This window comes from Pelobates fuscus, chromosome 2 (genome assembly GCF_036172605.1).
Source record: "Pelobates fuscus isolate aPelFus1 chromosome 2, aPelFus1.pri, whole genome shotgun sequence".
NCBI classification, from domain to species: Eukaryota; Metazoa; Chordata; class Amphibia; order Anura; family Pelobatidae; genus Pelobates; species Pelobates fuscus.
Window position 1 is genome coordinate 69,376,387 of NC_086318.1, and position 18,711 is coordinate 69,395,097.

General features: G+C 41.5%; 1 protein-coding gene and 1 long non-coding RNA gene across 2 annotated transcripts in view; both read left to right on the forward strand.

The window, feature by feature from the left end:
- The window catches only part of LOC134586612 (uncharacterized), an 880,984-nt gene that overhangs the window by 812,220 nt on the left and 50,053 nt on the right, over nt 1-18,711 (forward strand). The window lies entirely within an intron of this gene.
- Nucleotides 1-18,711, forward strand: part of NCK1 (NCK adaptor protein 1) — an 83,200-nt gene that overhangs the window by 17,038 nt on the left and 47,451 nt on the right. The window lies entirely within an intron of this gene.

Here is an 18,711-nt window from a genome sequence, read left to right on the forward strand (position 1 = left end):
TCTGTGTGGATCATGTTGTAAAAGAAATTCTTTCTGGTGCTGTATACGTGAAATCTCCTTTCATCTAGTCGAAGTGCGCAATGTACTTATGAACTTGGTAATTAATGTATGTGTTCAAAATTACTTTCCTCCCCAGCCAATATAGTTGATGCAGTTTTGTGGCTTGGGGTTGTTTGATGGCACACCTTGAGGGAGAAAACCCATACTAACACATTAGCATGGCAGCTATGTATGCATTTTATATGTCTGCCAACATCCCTGAGATAAAGGCTAGGAAAAGGTTTCTTGTACATTTAAAGGAACACTATAGTCACCTAAATTACTTTAGCTAAATAAAGCAGTTTTAGTGTATAGATCATTCCCCATGCAATGTCACTGCTCAATTCACTGTCATTTAGGAGTTAAATCACTTTGTTTCTGTTTATGCAGCCCTAGCCCCACCTCCCCTGGCTATGATTGACAGAGCCTGCATGAAAAAGAAAAATGGTTTCAGTTTCAAACAGATGTAATTTACCTTAAATAATTGTATCTCAATCTCTAAATTGAACTTTAATCACATACAGGAGGCTCTTGCAGGGTCTAGCAAGCTATTAACATAGCAGGGGATAAGAAAATCTTAATTAAACAGAACTTGCAATAAAGAGCCTAAATAGGGCTCTCTTTAAAGGAAGGGTTTATGGAAGGCTGTGCAAGTCACATGCAGGGAGGTGTGACTAGGGTTCATAAACAAAGTGATTTAACTCCTAAATGGCAGAGAATTGAGCAGTGAGGCTGCAGGGGCATGTTCTATACATCAAAACTGCTTCATTAAGCTAAAGTTGTTCAGGTGACTACAGTGTCCCTTTAAGTCAATCTATGGATAAATTTGTATTTGTTTTGAAGTTGTGAGTTTGTCAAATTTTATATGTCTCATATAAAGCAAATCCCAGATGCGAATATTACATGAGTGAGAACGATTTTATTATACATTTTCCTGCTGTATTTTTGTTAACCTATGTTTTTTTGGATTATATGTATTGTGCTGTTTCGTTTTTCACCATGCTTATTCTTTTCCATATTTCATTTCGGAAATCAATGGGGAAATCTGTTATTTTCAATTGATCCTTTTTAATTTTTTTATTTTTATTCAGTCGTGTTAGATTCTGGATATATTGATCTACAAGATGCTGTTTAAAGGGACAGTTCAGACTCAGTCCTAAGAGTGGACAGTCAGGACAGAGTGCTCAGTGCTGGAAGAAGTTTGGGAACATGACTGTTTCCCTTTAAGATAAGGATGTGCTTTGTTATGCTGCAGCAAATTAAAAGCTGGCTTAGCATGACAGTCCATGATCATATAAGCTATTTCTCAACGGTCATAGTCATTTATTTAAAAGATATTTGAGTGCTGGTTTGGTTTATTCCTTGTAGTCTAATCGAGCTGCTGTTTCCTGCTTTTATGTACAGACAGCAATCGGCTGTCTCGCTGTTTGAAGCACTGGCAGCATGGTATTACTTTCAAGAGGGTCTGTAACCCGTATTCATGGAATCTTTTATTTTTATGTTAGTGATGTAATCAAGACTAGTTGAATGGAATTAAAACCATGATACATTTTAAATGACCTGACTGTGATCATTACATTTTTGAAAGCATCCTATGGTTTTATACAATGAAATAGTACCTGTTTAATAACCATGAAAGTGTGTTTTTTGCAGGAACCTGGTTGATTTTTCTCAGGCCCTTGCACTTCCCTGGGTTAGTTCCCCCATTGACATTGCTTGGGAAAATTTGAGATCTGTACACAGTACAGACTTAAGATGTGTGCTAGCAGCTGTGACATTGGGCCATTAGGGCATTTGTGGTATTCAGCATTAGCAGTTTGATCTGCACTAATGAATTTGTATGGGCCATATTTTGTATTTAAATCACCGTTACATTTTTGATATCAGAAACTGGTCAAGTTTATACATTATTTATTTATTTTTTTCTCCCAGGTTTAAAGGGTAATCCAGACATGGACCCCTTGCTCACAGCGCAATACCTCACGACTAAGCTTATCAAGGCTGATACAATCGCCTTGGGTTGCTGTTTCTCTTGTGCATAGAGAGCTGGCCTGCATTTTGGATCTGGACCGGCCTTTTGGATGGGATCAGTCTGATATGCAAATGGCCTGGTTCTTTTTGTAATTACACAAAATGAGCTAAGATCAACTTGAGATCTGAGGGGGAACCCAACGAAGGGCAGGCTATTTGAGCTGTTGTCCGCTCTCAGTACTCTCTTGCACCTTTTTTGCTCTCCCTAAGGTTACACATATGTTAATCAGATATTTTATTAGTGGTCTGTTTTCATATTTGTTTTAAATGAACACTCTAAGCACCACTACAGCTTTTGTAGTAGCTATGGTGCATGTAGACTGTGCATGCAGTCAATTGTGTGTATGTCACAATGTTTTCAAATGGTAGTGGGTCCCAGGAATCCACCAATTGTTTTTGTGTGTGTAACTAATTGGCTTTTGCTCCCACTACAATGAGCTGCTGTTATGTTGCTTAGTGTTCCTTTAATTTTAGTGGGAAAGGACCGCATATATGCAGAAGTACGCAACCATATGCAGACTACTTACCTGCTCCTGCAGAGGGTCACAAAAATTGCACACAGAGTTGTCACCCTACTTTGAATCTGCTTCCACATTTTGTACAAGCTCTAATTTGTCTCTCTTACAATGTTTATCACACACATCTGTGCTTGAATGCTATATCTATTAAATTATTAACTTTACTGATTTTAAAATGGAGTTGTGAAATTAAGACCAAAAATGTAGAGCACAAATGTTTACTAAATAATTCCCAACTTGATGTTTAGCAAATAAAGACCTGAACATTACACGGCCTCCCATAAATTGTTCATTTCCTTTGTGGCTTCCTACATTAAATAGAACTATGAGGCTTTATTATACCAGGGACGAAAATTTCCCACGAACCCTGGGTCTCTGCATCCTTGCAGAATGTTGAATGTATCTTTACGCTTGCATTGTTTTTATTGCTCCCAATACGTGTACATGCTTGTTTACGCTTGGCTTACATACAGTATTGATATTGTATTGTCTTACCAGATGTCCACGAAGTGTCCAAACACTGTGTGAAACAATAACATTTGCACTTCACTGTTGCGTCTATACTTTTTGCATTTGCATCGTTATGTCGAATTATACGTTTTGTGTTTTGCCTGATATAGGTTCTAACTGCACCTATTTCTTTGCCCTGTGTCAGCATGTATATTTCATCAGCTCAGGGTTTAGGACATGCATATCATTTGAGAATAATCACTAGTTCGCTTATAAGACCGTGAGATTTAGCAAACCAACAAACTAAAATGTAAAGAGTGTAAAGATAAATAAATTTTAGTCTCAAACATTGACAATACAACACATTTGAGAATGTACATATTCTGTTATCAGAGTTCACAAGTGATTACCGTATTTATCGGCGTATAACACGTACCAGCGTATAACACGCACCTCATTTTAAGAAGGAAATTCCAGGAAATTCCCCCCTCCCTCATCCCATAGTATTACACTTCCTTTCAGTCCCTCCGAAAAACCGGAACCTGAAATTGAAGTTCCTGTACCGCGGTGCGCGCTGAACACCGGCCCACGCTTCAAGACAGGTAAGTAAATATGGTATATCGCCGTATAACACGCACCCCCTATTTTCAGGGAGAAAATGTGCGTGTTATATGCCGATAAATACGGTATTTTATTCTGTAATCTTCACCAAGTATCACAATATACATATAACAGTCCAGCTGGCTAAACCTTACAGTGGGCAGAGGCTAAAGCAAGATTATGTTCCAGTATTAATCAGATTTACCCATTATGCATCTTTAAAATCAATCACACAAAAGGGCCAACATCAGAGGCAGAGGAGAACAAAATGGCTGCAATGTGATTGGGCGCAGGGAAGAAATTATACAAATAAAGGGAAGTGCAAAAAAAGTAGTAATCATTAAAGGGTTACGTCAGCCTGTTAATGAATAATTTTGATTAGATTAAAGAATGTCTTATTGGGCATTGTTCTTTAGGTTCCCTCTGAAACCTATGCCGGAGGCACTGCACGCTCCCCAAGAACTTTGCGCATGTGCAAGAGCCTCCCAGTGCAAAAAGGTGAATAAAATAATCAATTTCCATGTGATCTAAGTGGGCCGGGGACTTACTAGTTTGTTAAACAGTATAGTGTAGGAATGCATGTTTGTATAACACTATAGTGTTCCTTTAAGGGGGCGGCAGGATCATTGCACGGAGACCACTAAAATGAGATGAAGTGGTCTAAATGCCTAGCCCGATAGAATCCCTTTAAAAGAGCTGTTCATAAAACAGCAGCTCACATAAACCTTTGCAATGCTTTCTGATGACAAAAAATATTTGTCTTACTGGAGAAACACTGCATATGCTACATTTTTAATATTCCTATTTTCCATAACGCAAGTACAGTGCTTTACAATGCTTGTAAATTAATTAAGGTGTTCATTAATGTTTTAACTCATGTTGACGGTACCAGAGGAACATCGGAAGTTAATAAATCCTGTAATGCACCCCATGAGCCTTTGCAGAAGGTAGCTGTAATGTCCTTGTGCCTTCTATAATTAATGGAAAAACTCCACCTGCATTTTTATGTGCTATATTCACAAATCATTCACAAAATATACCTCCTACAATACACTTAATTGGCTTATATCACTTTGCATAAAACGAAAAATTAATAGTTTTTCTTACAAATGGTTTATTTTGAAAAAGGCTCATTCAAAGACCATATTCTGAAATATTGTAAATTAGAAGATGCTCAAAATACAGGGCAATGAAGCATAATATAAACACCCTTTCTGGAGGCTTATTTGGAATATAGTAGGATTAGGAGTGATACTGGTAAATTATCTGGCTAAATGAGTGAGTATGTACCGTATATACTCGAGTATAAGCCGACCAAGCCGACCCGAATATAAGCCGAGGCCCCTAATTTTACCCCAAAAAACTGGGAAAACGTATTGACTCGAGTATGACTAGGGTGGGAAATGCAGTAGCTACTGGTAAATTTCTAAATAAAATTAGATCCTAAAAAAATTATATTAATTGAATATTTATTTGCAGTGTGTGTGTGTGCGTGTAGCTGAGCCTTGGTGGGGGGGGGGTGGGCAATTTTTTTTTTTTATTATTTTAAGAATTTTTAATTATTTTTTATCATTATTTTTTTTTTTAGTTTTCATTATTTTTTTTTTATTTTTTTTTCGTCCCCCCTCCCTGCTTGATACATGTCAGGGAGGGGGGCTCTCCTTCCCTGGTGGTCCAGTGGCATTGGAAGTTCAGTGGGGGGGGGAGGGGGCTGGCAGAGCTGTTACTTACCTCTCCTGCAGCTCCTCTGTCAGCTCACAGTGTAAGTCTCGCGAGAGCCGCACTATGACCCCGCGGCTCTCGCGAGACTTACACTGGGAGCTGACCGAGGTGCTGAACGGACCGGCGCGGAGGAGGAGGGAGCTGACAGGAGCTGCAGGAGAGGTAAGTAAACTCTCTGCAGCCCCCACAGCCCCCAGTCTGTATTATGGCAATGTAAATTGCCATAATACAGACACTGACTCGAGTATAAGCAGAGTTGGGGTTTTTCAGCACAAAAAATGTGCTGAAAAACTCTGCTTATACTCGAGTATATACGGTATGTATTTTACCACTAGACCCAAATAGTTTGAAGCACCGCTTTTAATGATTGTCGCCAAGAGGGTTGCATATTTCAGATTCCAAACAAGTAACTTTCTTGTAATTCTGCATTTTTTTTTCTTTCAATTTCTAGGTGTTTACATTTACTTTATCTTACCTGTCTCTGCTAGAGAGAGCTAACAAGTGAGCTAACTTAGGTGGCTGGTTGCTTATCTCGGTTTTTCTAACCTCTGACAATGATTTGGAAATCTATGGAAGAATGGAAAATATCCAGATTTCCTTTGCACTCACCCTAGTAATATATCTAGTGTCAGTCATTGAGATAGCCACTAGAGTTACTTCCTATTTCAGTGCTGCTCAGTGTATCACAGGGCTTGACAAATTTTCTTTGAATCTAGGAGCCAGCTACAAAAGATCGTTCCCAGGTCTTTCAAACTTACCAAGGTTTGTTTGTTTATTTGTTTATTTATTTTATTCTTTATTTTTGAGTGCATGGATAGACAATATACCGTAGCTCACTCTGCCACAACAGCGTTCGTAAGCATAGACATTTCGTATTGATGTTACATTTATGGCCTTTAAACAGTGCACATTTTTGTATATAGATGCATGAACAGAGCATATATTTATATTGGTTAGGCATTACATTTAAATTTACTAGCTCAATCTACGCTTTATATGAATTGTATGCATGCTAATCAAGTACAGTGCTTGCAAGTTAACTGTGGGAAACATGAAGTGAGGGCATTGCTAGTTATGATATAGGTTCCTGACGTCTAATCCGCTGTGTTGCCGGTACCTAGCTAGTTTGACTGTGGAGTCTGGACCGTAATAACCCCCGCCGGTCTATGGGGGGGGGGGAGCAGGGGCCCTTAGTCGTCGAGGTGGCTAGTCGCGTCGGTGGTAGAGCGGCCGTCCCTCCCGCGCTCGCCTTGTAAGTATGCCTCGATTTCTTGATCGGCGAAAGTATGTCATAGCGTCGTTTGAGGGGTATCATTCTGTTCCGCTTGAAGTCCCCTTACGCTTGGTGACCATTGTGGCCCGATTAGTGGCTTTTGGAGCGTGAAAATTGCTTTAGAGTGTAGCTTATTGCAGGAGCTTGTGTGGTTCACGTCCTCCCGGCTCTGCGGTCAGGCCCCGCCCCCCTAAGGTTTATTTTAAACGACAAAAATACTATTCTTAAAGAAACACTATAGTCACCAGGACCACTGCAGGTTAATGTAATGGTTCTGGTGTCTATAGCCTTTACCTGCAGGCTTTTTAATGTAAACACTGACTTTTCAGAAAAAAGCCAGTGTTTACATTGCTGCCTAGTGATACCTCTAGTGGCAGTCACTCAGCCACTAAAGTGCTTTGTATCTCAGTGCTACACAGTATGCATCACCTACATTAAGGGCCTTGGCTGAACGTTCCCCCATAGAGATGCACCAATCAGCATCTCCTCATAGAGATGAATTGAATCAGTGCAACGTTTTGAAGCACATGCGCAATAGTTTCTCCTAAGGGAAAGCATGGGATTGGCAGAGATCATAAAGTGTGGTGATCTCAGCCATATAGGCGGGCCAGCCGTGGAAGACTGGTATGGTAAAAAGGGTATAACAGAGTATAAACACCTTTCCCACCTGATTGGAGGGGGAGCTGGTCACCTAGACACAGACACACACACACAAACTGTTTGTTTTGATGCACTTCTATTCCACCCAGCCTCCCTACCTTTTTAAGTGCTGGAGTGGATCGGACAGTGAAAACAACCGCTTGGCTGAGGTCAAGTGGAGGCTGGTGGGTGGCCAGGCCAGCTGCTTGTCCTATAAGTTAGTGGCGAAGCAGCTATGATATCCCAGCTCTGCTCTCTTTCGCACATCGCTTAGAGATGGCAGGGCCGGAATGATGTCATATTCCAACTCCATCATAAAGGGGGCGCGTGAGGGAGCAGAGCAGGGAGATCACAGCTGTCTCACAGTCGGCCTACAGAAAGCGCAGCTGGCCACCTGCCTGCCTTGGAGATAATGGCTCACAATTCCCATGGCGACCTGGTGCCAGGGATTTGTCTAGCCCTGGTGTATCACATCTACATTTAGTATCTCCACGCTCTGCAAGGAGATGCTGAATGCCTCACATAGAGATGTTTTAATTCAATGCATTTTTAAAGTGATGCTTATTGCAGCGCAATCGCCCTCCGTAGGAAAGCATTGAATTCGCTGAGATCATCAATATCTCTAATCTCAACCATGGAGGCGTGACCAGCTGCAGTGAGACCGGCATAGCGATTGAGAAGAGGTGAGTAAAGCACTTCGATGTGGACCAGAACCTAAACATCGAAAAGCTAACTATAGTGTTAGAAATATATCTTTGTATTCCTAACACTATAGTGTTTGTTTTATTTGCTTTTAAGTGGAAAACCAGACAGTGGTTGTTTTTTTTTAATTTTTATTATTGAATATCAATAAAGCGAGCAGCCGGGAAAAGGTAGATCCTTTACACAGAAAATGTATCCTTTGAACTAAAGTGCGTGCTCCGTGTGCATCACAAATCATGGGACCGAGCATGCCCTCAAAGCAAGAACTTGTGATCAATCCAGAAATAAAAGCAGAATATGTCAAGAGAAGTGCATGGTGATTGATGTAACCCACAACAATCAGAGCAAATGCCATCAAAAGCTGCTTGACATCACTGGTGAAATATGATTTAAGGACAAAAGTTACATCCACAAAGCAAATTATCAAAGCAAAATGATTTGCTGAGAGAATGCTAATGCAGAGGAACATCATAAAACCCTGCAGCCGAATAACTGTTTATGTTTATGAGTAAATACATTTATTAAAACAGATATGAAGTAGTTACGTCTCAGAATTTATAAAACTCAGTTAATTTGTTTGTGACACTGCGTTTTTCCCTCCTATTTTAAATACAAACATTAGTGTTGATGTGAAATACGTCCTTAAAAAGTTTTATATAAGGTGTAACAATTAATTAAACATTGTGCCTACTGTCTTTCTACTATAGAAAGGAGCAGTTTGTTGTTGGTACTTATTGTATAAAGGTTGCAGCAGCTCAGAAATGCTGGAGTTGATTATTGCTAATGAGAAATTACTCCACCCTCAGCAGTGAAATTCGAAAGGTTTTTTACGAAGCAGCTTTATGATATTAACTAGATTACGTTCGACTTTGTGTCTTGTGCTCCACTTTTTCCATTTCTTTTTTCTTTTGGAAACTTTAATTTTAGATTTCCTGGAAGCAGATTGACCTCTGTCACTTCACTGTCGTGGTAGTTTATAGTATGTTACATTTCTCTAGAGATTTGCATCTGGTGTCCATCATTTGGCTTCAACGTAAACATGTTTAAACATAGACTTGTGGTGCTCTTCCTTGCTATCCTATATGTTTTATTTAATTAGTACATGTTATCTTGAGAACTCACTGTGATTGTGCCATAATCATATAAACTGTTAGTTATCCTAGCTAATGTTTAGTAATTCTATTACAATGCTCTTGCACGGAGACATAAGTCTCATTGTTAGGGTTGCTAAATTCACCATGATTCTTTTTTTGAGTGAAACACATGAAAATAACTGTTCTGCAGTGTATATATAATGTACATGCTACAATATGAAAAATAATTCAAGGAGCACTGCAGGCTGTAAAAGGCCTGAAAATTGCCAAGATTAAATCATGAGCTTCCAAGGGGGATGCAAAAAGTGCCCTGCACTTTAGAACTTTCTCTACGTCAGAGTAGGCACTTGTTTAGAAACACAGTAGGTACCTGCTCTGACCAACTATACAGGTATTCAGTCTGGGTGGGTGGTATGGGAGGCCAAGGCGATATGTACTTACTGTGTTCTTCCAGCACAGTTCCCTGGTGTACCTTGTAGTGTGTTGGTAGCTGGCATGCATCTGCATCAGTGCAAAGTACGGATGGAAGTTGTGCAAAAAGAGCACATTGATCACAGTAGTCCCATTAGCCACCAGGAAGAGGATCTTCTCTAGCCTTCCCAAAGAAAGTTTATGGAGGCTTGTTAGATCTCTGCAAAAAAAAAGTGTGAATGTGTTGGTGTGTTTAATAATATAGTTCCCTAATTTGATGATCTCTATATATGGAAACCCTAAATAAGGATACCAAGTGTGGTGGTGGTTTTTTTTTTTTTTTTTTTTTTTTGGGTTGATGAAGGCGGTCCTTCATCCATTTACAGACCAGCCGAAATAGGCTGCTAACCTCTGCTTTAGAGCAATCATTGTCTGCAGTGGCACGTACTTTTAACAATAATTGCATAAATTGTAGGATACTCACGGGTCTTGTAAGAAGAGCGTAAACATGCATTTGTCCAACATTGTAAAAAGCAATCTTGATGTTTCAGAAAAAAATAAATACACACACACACACACACACACACACACACATATATCTCTATCTCTTGCACTCCAACTTTAAGTCAATAATTGCCCGGTGCTCTGGGGGCTGGTTTATATAAAGCGAAAAAATACCGGCACTCCTGGGCTTTTCAAAGTATAATCTTCTTTATTCAGAGGAAAACCACATCAACGTAAAAGGTATGTTGCTATTGGATAGCCAAGACATGTCGCTGAGGCAACCATGGACGCTCACGTCCCATTGGGTGCCCCCGCATGTACTGGGGCTGTTAAGGATTTTTTCGTATGAAACTGTATTTTGATCCTTAACAGCCCCAGTACATGCGGGGGCAGCCAATGGGACGTGAGCGTCCATGGTTGCCTCGGCGACATGTCTTGGCTATCCAATAGCAACATACCTTTTTCTGAGTTCCGGGTCACGTGACTTTGAACCCGGAAGTGGTAGGTGAGCGCGCCAGTCACCCGGACGCATCCGGCGGGAAAGGAGAATGTAGAACATCTGTGGGTAAGTAATTATCTGTAATTTTGTAATTTTCTATTCTAATTGTTTGTCCTATATAAGCTTCTTCATTGTAAGTGAAATGAGTATCCTGATGAAAGCTCCCAAGCGGAGCAGAAACGTTGATGTGGTTTTCCTCTGAATAAAGAAGATTATACTTTGAAAAGCCCAGGAGTGCCGGTATTTTTTATATATATATATATATATATATATATATACGTCCCAGCACTCAATGCTCCCGGTCTTTTAATGCTCCGGTGCTCTCTACACCAAATTGTATACGATACCAGTAGAGCGCACTCCAGAGTCTTTCAAGGTAAATTTCATCTGTTGCTTTATTGAGCAATTACAAATTCACACAACGTTCCAGTCGACGTTTCAGTCTGTACTGTGTGTATATATATATTCTCAAAGGACACTGTAGGCACCCATACCACTTCAGCTCATTGAGGTGGTCTGGGTGCATTATCCCTTAACCCTATAATTATTGCTGTTTCTGAGAAACTGCAAAAATTACCTCTGAGGCTTAACTCCTCCTCTAGGGGCTATCTACAAGACAGCCACTAGAGGGTCTTCCAGAATCGAAACTGAACTTTGGTCCGTTACCTGACGCTGGGCGTCCTCACGTAGTGGTAGTGCCTGCTAGGGGAAGCGTTTTTCTCCCCTACCCACCTCGCAATAAAACTGCTAGTTTAAAAATATATAAATTTCCACCCTCTACTTTCCTGTCTCCCTCCTCTTGTCCAGATTCTGTGTATTTGTTCTGAGCTGGCAAAACGGTCTAGTCACAGGCTTCTCTACGAGAAGCACATGATTGGCCCAAGCAAGGCCCAGGCTTACATTCAGGAAGGGGCACGGAAAATAATGCCAGGAGCTTTGTCTGATGCTAGATTCCAGGTGAAAAAAAAAAATAACGAAGGTGAGGGGGACCCAATTGATAATACCCAATGGGGCAGTATACATGGGAAATACCCCACACCCTCTCCAAAAAAAAAAGGGTTGGAGTAACTCTTTAATAGTGGTGGGGTTGTAAAGACCAAAACATATATGTAAAATATAGATTAAGGGACAGCATACACCGTTTTTGAATCGGACGAACTTAATAAATATGGTGAGTTGGTCACACCATACCATTTTTAAGCCCACCACTCCTTCAAAGTAGCCGAAATGTATTTGTTTTATTCTGTTTTGCATATAATTTTGTTTACTTTTTTTTTCTTCTAGACTTGCTCATTGTTTGCTGTTTTTATTACTGCGTAAAGTGAGGCCTAATCAGGCAGTTGTTTTGCTAGCAGTGACTCCCTAGCTATGACAGCCTGTGGAGTGTTAATTAACCATCTTTGCTGTTGAAAAAATAAACTGCCCTTTCCTTAAAAAGCAAACATTTCAATCTGTGTCTTTTGTTTTGATTTTTAGATGGATTTGCTGATGTAAAGAAAATTGACTTGGATTTCTCCTGGCTGCTTACTAGACTACACTGTTGAGGTATTTTTTTTTAAAATTATAAACATTTTTGTTTTTGATTCTCATAATAGTAGTTGCATACTGACATCAGATGACTGAGAATCATCTGATCTGCAGTTACAGATGGCGAGTGATGTGTTGGGTTACTCCTGGTCAGCAAGAGAAAGCCACAGTTGTAACTTCCTAGTTTTTGGTTTTGGGTTTTTGTCTTGAAATATGTTTTCCAATTTCTAAAGTCCCATATCATAGGCACATTGAAGGGATTCTGCAAATGTTCAGTGGATATTGGTAGGAAGCTGTCAAAATGTGCAATCTACTTGGCTTACATATACAATTCTTTAAAGGCACATTCCAAGTACTAAAACTGCTTCAGCCAGGGCCTGCGCTACCTGTTAGGCGGACTAGGCAGCCGCCTAGGGCGCCCCTTGGGAAGAAACAGGGAGAAACGGGGGGGGGGGGAGAAACGGGGAGGGGGGGGAGAGAAACGGGGAGGGGGGGGAGAGAAACGGGGAGGGGGGGGAGAGAAACGGGGAGGGGGGGGAGAGAAACGGGGAGGGGGGGGAGAGAAACGGGGAGGGGGGGAGAGAAACGGGGAGGGGGGGAGAGAAACGGGGGAGAAGGAAACTGATGGGGGGGGGAGAAGGAAACTGACGGGGGGGGAGAAGGAAACTGACGGGGGGGGAGAAGGAAACTGACGGGGGGGGAGAAGGAAACTGACGGGGGGGGGAGAAGGAAACTGACGGGGGGGGAGAAGGAAACTGACGGGGGGGGAGAAGGAAACTGACGGGGGGGGAGAAGGAAACTGACGGGGGGGGGAGAAGGAAACTGACGGGGGGGAGAAGGAAACTGACGGGGGGGGAGAAGGAAACTGACGGGGGGGGGAGAAGGAAACTGACGGGGGGGGAGAAGGAAACTGACGGGGGGGAGAAGGAAACTGACGGGGGGGGGAGAAGGAAACTGACGGGGGGGGGAGAAGGAAACTGACGGGGGGGGGAGAAGGAAACTGACGGGGGGGGGAGAAGGAAACTGACGGGGGGGGGAGAAGGAAACTGACGGGGGGGGGGAGAAGGAAACTGACGGGGGGGGAGAAGGAAACTGACGGGGGGGGGAGAAGGAAACTGACAGGGGGGGGAGAAGGAAACTGACAGGGGGGGGAAGAAGGAAACTGACAGGGGGGGGGGAGAAGGAAACTGACGGGGGGAGAAGGAAACTGACAGGGGGGGGGAGAAGGAAACTGACAGGGGGGGGGAGAAGGAAACTGACAGGGGGGGGGGAGAAGGAAACTGACGGGGGGGGGGGGAGACAGAAACTGACAGGGAGGCGGGGGGGGAGACAGAAACTGACAGGGAGGCGGGGGAGACAGAAACTGACAGGGAGGCGGGGGGGGGGACAGGCGGCAAACTTTACTTTTGCCTAGGGCGGCAAAAATCCTTGCACCGGCCCTGGCTTCAGCCCAGTTCTGCACCCTCCCAGAGTAAGTTGTACAACTGGAAACTCTGCCATTAAGCTAAGCATTGTCATTCAGGGTTGCACTCATTTTCTTTCACCAATTGGCAAGCCCTGCAGGACTTAATTCACTGCAACTAATGGAAGCTCTTTGCAGGTGAATTGTAAAACTCCTTGCGGGTAAGTTGGGCATGTTGTGCTTATGAGTGTTCAGTTAAAATTTATATACAACCTTACTTTTAAAACTTCGTGCATGAGAAATAAATATGTTGAAGGAAATATTCTGGCTAGAGCACCCTGCATATTTCTAATGTTTGAGCTCACTGAATGAGCACCATCTGCGAGGAAAACTTAGACTACACAAATCAATGGGATGATCCTTGTGACTGTTGGATTAAATACAAAGCCCAATTATTGTCCTTTCCTATCCAACATCAAGAACAGCTAAAGTGCTTGAGTATGTAGGCTTAAATGGGGAACCAAGTATTACATAGTGACTCTTACAGAAATGTGACCATGTCTTAATAAAATATATTTTTCAATGTTTTTTTGGATGTATTGATGCTTTCGAAAAAAAACGCTTATTCCTATACCATTAGTGAATTATGTCATATCAAAATTCCAGGATTTCATGCTTAATGACTAAAGCCCATAATATTCTACACAATTAACGCTTGTTAACATTTGGTGTGGTTGGATGTGATTGTAAGCACTTAAAGGAACACTATAGGGTCAGGATTACAATTGTGCATTCATGACCCCATAATGTTATAAAAAGAGATGTTAGGTGTCCAGGCCCTCCTTAAATATGGTTAATAGTTACCTTTTATTTCAGTGTTGTGCGGGTCCACGGCCTCACCCTCGCTCCACCTCCTTTGCCAGGCAGCATCTTTTCATAGAGATGCATTGAATCAATACATTTCTGTGGGGAGCGATCGGCTTCTTCGTGCAGAGCGAATGAGTGACTGCCACTAGAGGTGTTCCTAGGCTGTAAATGTTAACACTGCATAGTGTCCCTTTAAGGGTGTGTGATAGTCAAGATTAGGCAGTTAAAACAAACGGATCTCATTCCAAATTTGTGTGTGTTTTTTCTAACACTACAGAGCTACCAAATTTGTAATCTGACAGCCATGTTGTAAATCCACATTAAAGGGACACTATAGTCACCAGAACAACTACAGCGTATTGTATTTGTTCTGCTGAGTGTAATCATTCCCTTCAGGTATTTTGCAGTAAACACCGTCTTTTCAGAGAAATTGCAGTGTTTACATTACAGCCTAGGGATAACTCCACTGGCCACTCCTCAGATGGCTACTAGATGTGCTTCCAGTGCAGCACTCCCTTTCAGTGTCTCCATCATAGAGATGCATTAATTCAATGTATCTCTACGAGGAGATGCTGATTAGCCAGGATTGTGTTTGACTTGTGCTGGAGCTGCCCCTGATCTGCCTCCTTCACAGTCAGCCAATCCTATGGGGAAGCATTGTGATTGGCTCAGACCATCACTTCTGATTATGACAGCAGGCAGGTCAGAGGCAGAGCCAGCAGCTGCAGTCTTGAATGTAGGTAAGATTTTACTATATTTAGAGAGGCAAGAGGGGACCAGAGGTGGCTAGATGGTGGTTTTAACAATATAGGTCAGGAATACATGTTTGTGTTCCGACCCTATAGTGTTCCTTTAAGCATTCCCTCATATCCAACTGGGTTTCCACACGGTTTCACTCTCTCTCACTTCCAACCTCAATCTGCAAGCTTGCATGAGCAGGGCCTTAATCACCATTGCACCAGTATTTATTTATATGCCAAATTTCATGTAATATTTCTTCTGTCTTCTAGCTGACTTGTAATCCTGTTGGGTTGTATTATATATCATGGTGGGACTTGCTGGTGTGTTTAAAATAATGTACGGTAATGAACTAGAAGAGTGAATTCTCACATTCCGCTGACTCGGAGCACCTCCTCTGATGATGAACGTTGTATAGGGTTACTCCTACAGACAACTGTATTGGTTATAAGGCTGGGAGTACCATGGGGCTGTTACTTGATAAAAGAGGTAAACGGCTTTGCAACGGTTTTTATTGTACTTGTGACCCACCAGGGCACCAAGTCTCCCTTATTGGCTGAATTCCTACAATCCTGTGGTGACTTGATCATTTTCTATTTTTAGCATTATCAGTGGACTAAATGAGCAGGCAAGCGACCTTTAGTTTGGTAAAAGCTGTTTCTGGTGGAGGATCACTGAGGCAGTACTTGGGGAGAACATGATGGTCAAACAGAAATTGCACATTAATTTGTATACTTATTTATTTATTACTGGTATTTATAAAGCGCCAGTAGATTTGGCAGCGCTGTCTTTTTCTCTTTTTTTTCTTTCTTAAACTATTTATATAGACTAAACTAAATCTAAACGGGTATTAAAAAAGAATATATTTTTCATTCCAGTAGTAGTAGTATTTCACGCTTACAAATGTAGAAACTGTGGACATGAAAGGGAGTTTAATGTAATGTATTCTTTCCTATAAAGAAAAGACTGTCTTTCAGATTTATAAATGCAAGTAACATTACAAGCATGTTCTATGCTATATAAGCTGATGTACAGTGGAGTGGAAGTCTCTGCTCTTGAGTGCTTACAGTCTAAGTAAGAGGGTGTCTTATCTTTGTCCTTCAAGTGGTTTTGACTGCATTTCATTTAATTCTCCTCCAGTAAGCAGTTGGCAGAGAATTATAGGAGGTATAGTCCAACAATCACTCTAGAGCTAATATTACGAAGCCCTATGTCTACTGGGTTGATAAAAAAAACATTGGTGGTGAGACTGCACTGTAGGAGAGATACAATGACTAAGATGGCAGCAAGGTGAAGGTTTTCATAAATGTGTATGGTTATTTGTTATGCTTCTCAGCACAGGTCGAGAGAGCTTTAAAAACCATGCAATGTGGGTGAGCATGTGAAAAAGCAAGATAAGAAATTCAACCACACACGATATAATACCCAAAAAATATCGTAGGGCAAAGAAATTTAAGCAGAACACGGGGGAAAATTCCCCAAAAATTCTGAAAGTTTCGATTTTTAGTTAATATTGTATGCCCAGCTTTCCTGGCACAGTCAGAGCATACAATGTCACTTTGTTTAACTTCACAATGTTGAGCATGCTAGCTCCTTGATGTATGATAGTTGTAAGGAAATGCCAGAGCAAATTTGTGCTCGTAGAGAAATGTGTTTACTAGATGCTGAAGTGCAACTGGAACCTTGAGAGTGCTGAGGAGTTAAGTTTATTTTATACTCATCCCCCTGCATTTTACTAGTTTACTGGGTTAAGGCATTTAGGAAGTGTTCAAACTCCATCCTGATGTGCCTCTTTATACCACACTCTGCTCACTAATGTTACTTCTTATTTATAAATGTATACATGCAATCTAGATTTAGCATTTAAAATGTACAACCCCAGTGCACTGCTGTATTATTATTAATGCTCCAACTCATGGGTGTCCAACCTTTTGGCTTCTCTGGGCCACATTGAGTGTTGAGAATTTTTCTCGGGCCACATATAAAATATATACTATAGTTAAGGTATATAAGTAATAAAAAGTATTTTTTTTTTATATTTTTTATTATAAAATGTGAAAAAAACCTTACATGGCTAATAATAATAAACGCCTCTAATCACAGAACACGTTTAGGAAGGTTCAAATATTATATATTTTGGCAAATTGCCACAAGCTGGCATGTGCAGCAGGTTGCGGCGTTAGCACTGCACTGTCCCTTCCCTACACAGCATTTCATTGTTTCTACCGGTCCCATGCAGTCTGCGCTCGAGCACCGCGCAATTGAGTCACAAACGCAAAATAATAATTATTGATGGGATCCAGTGGCATAACTAATGAAGAGAGGGCCTTAGTTCAAGAATTTTATTTGGGCCCCCTTAGCGCAAGCATGGCCAAAAGGCAGATCCCCATTTCTTATACAAATCCCACAATGCTTTTCCTGGTGGGGATCTACTATGTTGCCATCCTTCCAGAACTGAATTTGTGAGCAGAGTTTGTGTTTCCGTGTAAACATGTTTTGTGTGTTTTAATGTATGTATGAATTTGTGTGAAGTGTTGGTATTTGAATGCAGTTGTATGTTTAAATGTAGTGGTGTACTTGTATATAGTGTTTGTGTTGTAGATATGATTAGTGTTTTTTTTTTTTTTTTTATATGTTTGTATGTAGAGCTGGCGTTTGCTGTGATTTACACACATACACTGCCCCGCACATGCACACTGAAACACGCACAGACACATAAATATATATACACGCACGCTGGTAACACACACCCTGATGTAACGCACACACATAAAACACACTGCTGTAACGAATCACACTGATGTAACGCACACATACACACTCAGGTCACACACACACTAACAACACACTCTGGTCACACACACACTAACAACACACTCTGGTCACACACACACTAACAACACACTCTGGTCACACACACACTAACAACACACTCTGGTCACACACACACTAACAACACACTCTGGTCACACACTAACAACACACTCTGGTCACACACTAACAACACACTCTGGTCACACACACACTAACAACACACTCTGGTCACACACACACTAACAACACACTCTGGTCACACACACACTAACAACACCCTCTGGTCACACACACACTAACAACACACTCTGGTCACACACACACTAACAACACACTCTGGTCACACACACACTAACAACACACTCTGGTCACACACACACTAACAACACACTCTGGTCACACACACACTAACAACACACTCTGGTCACACACACACTAACAACACACTCTGGTCACACACACACTAACAACACACTCTGGTCACACACACACTTACAACACACTCTGGTCACACACACACTTACAACACACTCTGGTCACACACACACTTACAACACACTCTGGTCACACACACACTTACAACACACTCTGGTCACACACACACTAACAACACACTCTGGTCACACACACACTAACAACACACTCTGGTCACACACACACACTAACAACACACTCTGGTCACACACACACACTAACAACACACTCTGGTCACACACACACTAACAACACACTCTGGTCACACACACACACTAACAACACACTCTGGTCACACACACACACTAACAACACACTCTGGTCACACACACACACACTAACAACACACTCTGGTCACACACACACACTAACAACACACTCTGGTCACACACACACACTAACAACAC